Here is a 6,608-nt window from a genome sequence, read left to right on the forward strand (position 1 = left end):
GGTAGAGAGAGAGAGAGAGGGGGGGGGGGGGGGACTAGTGGAGTTAGTGGAGGAAGAGAGAATCCCGTTTATTTGTCATAGTGGTGTATGGGCCTCCCAATTGGGATGAAGTGATGAACCTCACGATGAAAGAGATGCCACCTACCGGCTACCGCAAGCAAAGAGGAGTAGGGGTCCCACCATCTTTTGGATCTTATTTAAGTGATCTCTGGCAAATAAACAAGTAAACATCAATCATAATCTCTAGATTATTTTTTAATCCAATCAATTGTAGGGCCAAGTTTATGATGGGCCCAGATCAACTAATCATGCATGGACATTAATTCGGTAGCTCAGGAGGGCTAGTTCCTGACCTGCAGGACTCCCATAAATTATGCATCTCAAGGATTTAGATGGTAAGCAAATGGGTAGAGTAGTTTTTGAGTTTTTTATGTTTGTCATGTCACCGTTGTAAAGCTTTCTGTTGGCTAGTTTCGTTGTAATTTTTATCTTTTTGTTTTAATAAAATTCTTATTTTTAAAAGCAAATGGAAAAAAATAAAAAATAAATTCTTATTATTGGAAAAATAAAAAACAAATGGGTAGGTTATATCAAGAACCGAATGAAATCAACATCGAATCAGTTTTAAATTGACCCTATAAGAGGAAGACTCTAGGTTGTGCCATAAAACCGAAACGAATTGACCCATATTCACTCTTAGGGGTGCATTCGGGCTGAACTGAGCCAAATATTTGATTATTTGAACTGACTCTTAGAAATCCACGAGACTCAAGTTCAAACTTGATTTTGGTTGAAACTAGAGAGTTGAGCTCGAATTCAGCTTGATTCAAAAGTTCTTAAACTCAATCTTGTCAAGAGTCAAGCTCGAATAACTTTGAACCATAGTTTTCAAAACCAAAATAGACTAGATGGTTGGATCGAAAAAACTTGGAACCAATCAGGTGACTGGTTCCACTTTACCCCATAACCTTTATTTTGCCAACACAGTTGATTTGGTCAGCAAACCTCTAACCCGAGCAGTTGAATTGTTTGAACTGTTTAACGATTTTGACCGTTTTTATTTTTTTGTTAGAGTGGACTGTTCGTTCAATTTGAATAGTTAGACCGTTTGACCTGGGAATTGAACCTCTAACCGATTCATTGTTTGGTTCAATTTTAAAAACCTTACTTTTAACCATCAAATTAATTTAATATAAATGATGGCTCAGCCATGTTAGTGGTTTCCGGCCCAAACCCAAAACACATCGATCAAGAAACATTAATTCATTCCTAGAAGGCCTGTAATCAGCTGATTTTCACATCCATACTTATGAACTCATATAAATAAAAGCTATTATCCATCTAATTTTGTTGGCCTTTAAAGAATGCTATAATGGTGCTTCTTGGGAAAAAATAGGGTTAAAAACCCCTGTACTTTGTTTTACGATAAAGACCCTCTTGTGATATGACTGTGAGACAAAAACCCCTTCACTAAATGGTAAAATGCATTAAATTATCAAAATACCCACTAAACTCTTTCTATTTTCTTTTTTTTTACCCTTTTTCTCTTAAAACCTATTTAACCTATTGTATCATCACGCATAAACTCAACCTCCTCAATGTCGCTGCTGAGTTGATCGGTTTCTTCTTTGTCAAGTCGTGGACTGGTTTTCTCTCCAAAATAGGGTTCTCCATTGCTCCCTTTACTCGACAGGAGAATACTGTTATTTAGACTTCGTCGTTGCTTGCCATGACCTGGCGTTCAGCAGTAATATATATCTCTTTTTTCTCCTTTTGGCTTTTCAGTTTCTCCTTCATTGCTTAAGATGTTGGAGTCTCGAGGCTCTTGGGATCTGTTTGGCTCGAATTGGCCGTGTCTTAAATCATAATCCTCTATCCTGGTTTAAATACTTCCTATTACAGTAATACCTATCTAACGATTTCATTTATTTTCTTTGTAATTGCGTAATTTCACATTTCTTTTCCTTCTGATCTGTTTTCCCCCTTTTGTTTGCTTTCCGGCGCTTTGGACTTTGATGATCTTGTTGGTTTGGGCCTTTGGGGCATTATTGTGCCGAACGTTGTCTAACCTTTGGCATGTTCTAAACTTCGTAGATGGTGTATTTTTTGTGCAATTTCTTTTTTTCCTTTTTGTTTGGTTGGGGAATTATGATTAGCAATATCCAGTCTGTTATTCCTTTGAACAGGTAGCGGTCTTGCCGCCGGTTGAGATTGTTCCCTTTTGCTGGAAATTCACAGCCTACCGGTTGCAGAGGTTGTTTGAGTACGCCGGTTGTGTCGCCAAGCTCAGACATGTGGGGAAAATGCAAGCCCTTCGTCACGGACAATGCGAACTATATCGTGGATTTGTATTTTAAGAAAGATATCGAGGATTTAAAGGTTGCTAGCGATTCAATTCTCTCTAAGCAAGATGCCTTCACAGAAGATTGAAACGGATCACCAAGATACCATTCACGATGTGGCCATGGATTATTATGGAAAGCGCTTGGCTACGGCTTCTTCCGTTAGCAAAATCAAGAACAGCAGCGCCGTATCTCTCTCCACAAAAGATTGAAACGGGCCATGGATTATTAGTTTACTCTCTCTCTTCATCTGCAAGGAATGAAAAACAGAGGAAATCGGGAGCAAGAAAGGGAGGAGAGAAAGGGGAAGAGGAGGAAGGGAGGGAGGATTTCGAAAGCAGGTGCTGTATACGGTGAAGTCGGGGAAGATGAACAGTACTTTTTTCCCAATGAGAATTAAAAATATTACAATGATGGACCTTAACAGAAGCGCTTTCCATAGTAGGAGTCTTTGTCGCAAAACAGAGTAGAGGAAGGTGTTTGTCATATACCCATAGTACAGGGAGATTTTAGTAATTTACCGAAAAAAAAAATATTGTCTCAATCATAGATCCGTTTGGGAGGGACGAAGTTTTCGTTGAATAGCTTTCCTTGACTGTTTAGAAGAAGCACCGAAAGAAGTTTCACGAAAAGCCCTTCCATTTAACTGATTATTAAATTGATGCAAGTTTTAATATCCATCTGATTACTCAAACCTCTCTGAAAAATAAAAGAATCTGATACTCAAAGATCGACATTATTTTTTCTATTTGTCCTTTTTTTTTAATTCTCCCAAGTCCGTGTTCGACATGGTTCCCTTTCCAATTAATTTAGGCTTAGCTATGTCATGCGTGCTTAAAAATTAATAACACTAAAACAAACTTTTCTATATTAATATAAAAATGTACTTTCACAAATAATAAGGGAAGTTATGACGGGTTACACTTGTTAAGACACATCGGGCATCAATATGTTCATTCAGTCTTAATTTGAGAGATCTGGGAGACAAAGTGGATGGAAGCACTAGATTAATTACATATTAAAGCAATTCATTCGTTCAAATGAGAGAACCTCATTGGTAAGTTTACAAGGATAATGACAAATTAACATATAACAAAGACCATATTGATTGAATATGTTAATCAGCTTACTAATGCACATGGATCTAAAGATCTGTTTCCACTGTCCATTTGAAACTGAATTTGTTATTAGTAACAGATCCAATATACTGATAAGTCCAATAGAGTTGGGGATAGACTCTATTTGTTGATTCGGATGGTCGGATCGCTTGCCCTAAAAATTGTTTAAGCAATCAGTTTCGTTTCACCCTTAATTCCTTCTTTAATTAAAAATCATTAGTTTGGTCAATAACTTGCTGATTCAGGCAACTAAACCGTTGACCCATTTGACCTAGACAATGGTTTGTGATTATTGTTTTATTTTAATTATCTTTTTTTTTTTTTTTAATTAGAACGAGCCATCTGTTTGAACCTGATGGTCAAAACACTGACCCAAAAACTGGTGGCCAAAGCAGTTCCCATTCCAGATTGGTTTTTAAAACATTGTTCCATACAGAGCATTTTCATCCATGATGAACTTGGATTTGCTCCATATAGAGCGCTCTCAACACCAACCCTAGAGCACTTTGCAACTGTACATCAAAGCATCTTCTATACTTGTATATTATCATTAATGAGAAGTTATTCCCAAAGCAAGGCCGCAATGTGCTGCAGATTTAGTGTGAGGAGAGCTCTGTGGAAACTGGTTTATCCATGGCTGGGTCATTTCTCATTACTACTTGCAACTAGGGCCTAATCCTCACCTCTATTGAACTTACCAGTAATAGGGTCGCAGTTGGGCTGTCCAAAATACAATTGGAGTTTACTAATATCAAATTCAGTTGATATTACTACTGCAAATAGATTAAATTTAATCTGATTTAAATGTTATTTCATTCAGTTCATTTAAGTCAGATATTCATTTAGCCATATATGATCAATTTCTCTATTAGATTGAATTCGAATATTGCTTAGTCCGATCCAATTATATGTATACATATAAGTTAAACATTGACCATTGAAAAAGTAAAACTTCACAAATTAAAGCATCCTTATCAGATATTCATGAAGATCTAGAGTTTGCAATAGTATCTTAAGCAACCCGAGTACCCGACAAGCGATGGACCCAACTTCTACAAATTGGTTGCAGACTTACAGTCAGTAAATTCGAACGTTTGTTTTCAGGAGGCCTCAATCCAAGCCAAACTGCCTTCAATGGAATTGATTTTGTTTTTCCAAGTCTTTATGGTCTAGGGTGTCAATTGGATTGAATTTGTTCAAACCCGATCCAGTCCAATATGAATCCATTACAAATGGACCAGGTCTAATTTAATCCAATAAATATTTTGGATCATTTTCGATTGGTCCAATTCAATGTCTGGACTATCCAATTTGTTCAAATTTATTCTAACTTAAATTGGTTGCAACTCAAACCTGACCCATTGACACTTATTTATCATGTTGTCTCAATCCAACCCAATCCAATATAAATTCATTACGGACCAGGTGAAATCCAATCCAATAAATACTTTAGACCAATAAGTCTGGATTGGTCTAATTCATTGGTCTAATTCAATGTCTTGTTGGTCCGTCCAATCTGTCCAAATCGATTTTGATTTGAACAGGATCCAATCCAAAATTAATCCATTAACACCCTTACTTATGGGTACTGCTATGACCCGAATACAAGGAAAAACCTCAGGACCTGGATGCCTGAGGTAAACCTGTTTTCCATCAAAAGAACTCATCATGCTAACAATGCACTCGAAGAAAATAAGACAAATCAAAATGGAAAACAGGGAAGCCGGATATTCTTTTGAGCTATATCAGAATAAGTTATCATGATGAGTTCTTTTGATGATGGATCTTTTGCATCTTTTATCTGTCTTCAATAATTGATCATCACCTAATAAAATAGACCACTGGATAGAGATGTTTCTTGTCCAATTCCTTCATAAATCCATGGACAAAGATCTCTCACCATGGACAAAAAGATGGGAAATATGACAGCTACTGATATCTGTACTTAAGCAGAATTATTTCAAATGAAGTGTCTCTGGTCGTAAAATGACCCCTTTAAGCACTATTATTTAAAGGTTATAAGGGTTGCAAATAACTCCACTAAGCATTTGGTTTTAGTAGCTGTCTAAGAATTTCTGTCTTTTCATCACCACTGAAATGTATGAAGTTAACTGTGAAAGTCAGGTTGTAAATCTGTAATCATGGCTCAAAGTTGATTTCCAGCCTAGTTAGTGACCATTAGTGGTGGGTTTTCTGAATCCCAAAATTAAGCTGAAATTAATACTTTTCATCATTTGAGATTGAGCCCATACAGTTCATAAGTCCCGCTTCATACCCAAACATATAGGACCCAAAGAGGGCTGGCTTTGTTATTGAAACAGAGTGGTCTCCTTGCAACTTTCCCATGTCCCAGAAATCTTCAGAGATAACACTGGTTTCTCAAATATGCAAGCAAGCAGGATGACATAAATTTTACTCTATTTACAAAAGCTCAGAGTGTATTTGATATATGGTGGATTAATCTATAGTTCTATACATAGTATGGATGGCATTGTCCTCTTCAGATTAGGGCCAACAAATGAGCTCAAGTTAGCTAACTGATCAACTAACTTTGCATTTTCAAGTATAGAACATTGTAATCCATACTTGTAAAGTAAACACAACAAATGTTTATTATCTAATTAATACTAGACACTATTGATATTCTGCTACCTCATTCTCAAAAAATGAAAAAAAAAATAGCAATGTCTTTTAAAGTTATTTTCTACCAATAAATAACAACTATCGACTTTCTAATAAAGCAGAGCCTGTTGGCATTCTGTCTTCCATTTCCACTACCATTTCTAATGCAAGAATTTTTCAGAGAGAATCACTGAACTAATTTCGAAAATTAGCATATGATTTCAGATATAAGGAGATAAAAGGCCTCTAGGGTAGTTTCAGAATTCAATCATTCATTTTCTTCATAAATATAAACCTTTACCTCCTCTTTCCTTGTTCTTACCTTTCCTTTTCTGTTTCTTCTTGATCAAAACCATTGAAAACATGTTGCTATTGTTCTTATGAAGTCAATCAAGACCTTACAGAAATTCTGTATCAACAAATCAAGACCTCCTCTTTTGGACGATCAGGTGATTCAATGAACCCAGTTCTTAGTTAATGAAAGGGATCTTTTGCAAAGCTAAAAAGTTCAGACTAGCAAGAATCA

At 36.3% G+C, this 6,608-nt stretch overlaps 1 long non-coding RNA gene across 1 annotated transcript; it reads left to right on the forward strand.

Moving 5' to 3' along the window:
* The first annotated feature begins 1,573 nt into the window (after positions 1-1,573).
* LOC148871149 (uncharacterized) lies at positions 1,574-3,020 on the forward strand. Its single transcript, XR_016107478.1, has 2 exons — positions 1,574-1,747; positions 2,187-3,020. It is a non-coding gene; the product is annotated as an uncharacterized LOC148871149 (long non-coding RNA).
* Positions 3,021-6,608: the final 3,588 nt, after the last annotated feature.

The sequence above is a fragment of the Nelumbo lutea genome, chromosome 2 (assembly GCF_056320005.1).
Source record: "Nelumbo lutea isolate HS-2025 chromosome 2, American lotus-T2T, whole genome shotgun sequence".
NCBI lineage: Eukaryota > Viridiplantae > Streptophyta > Magnoliopsida > Proteales > Nelumbonaceae > Nelumbo > Nelumbo lutea.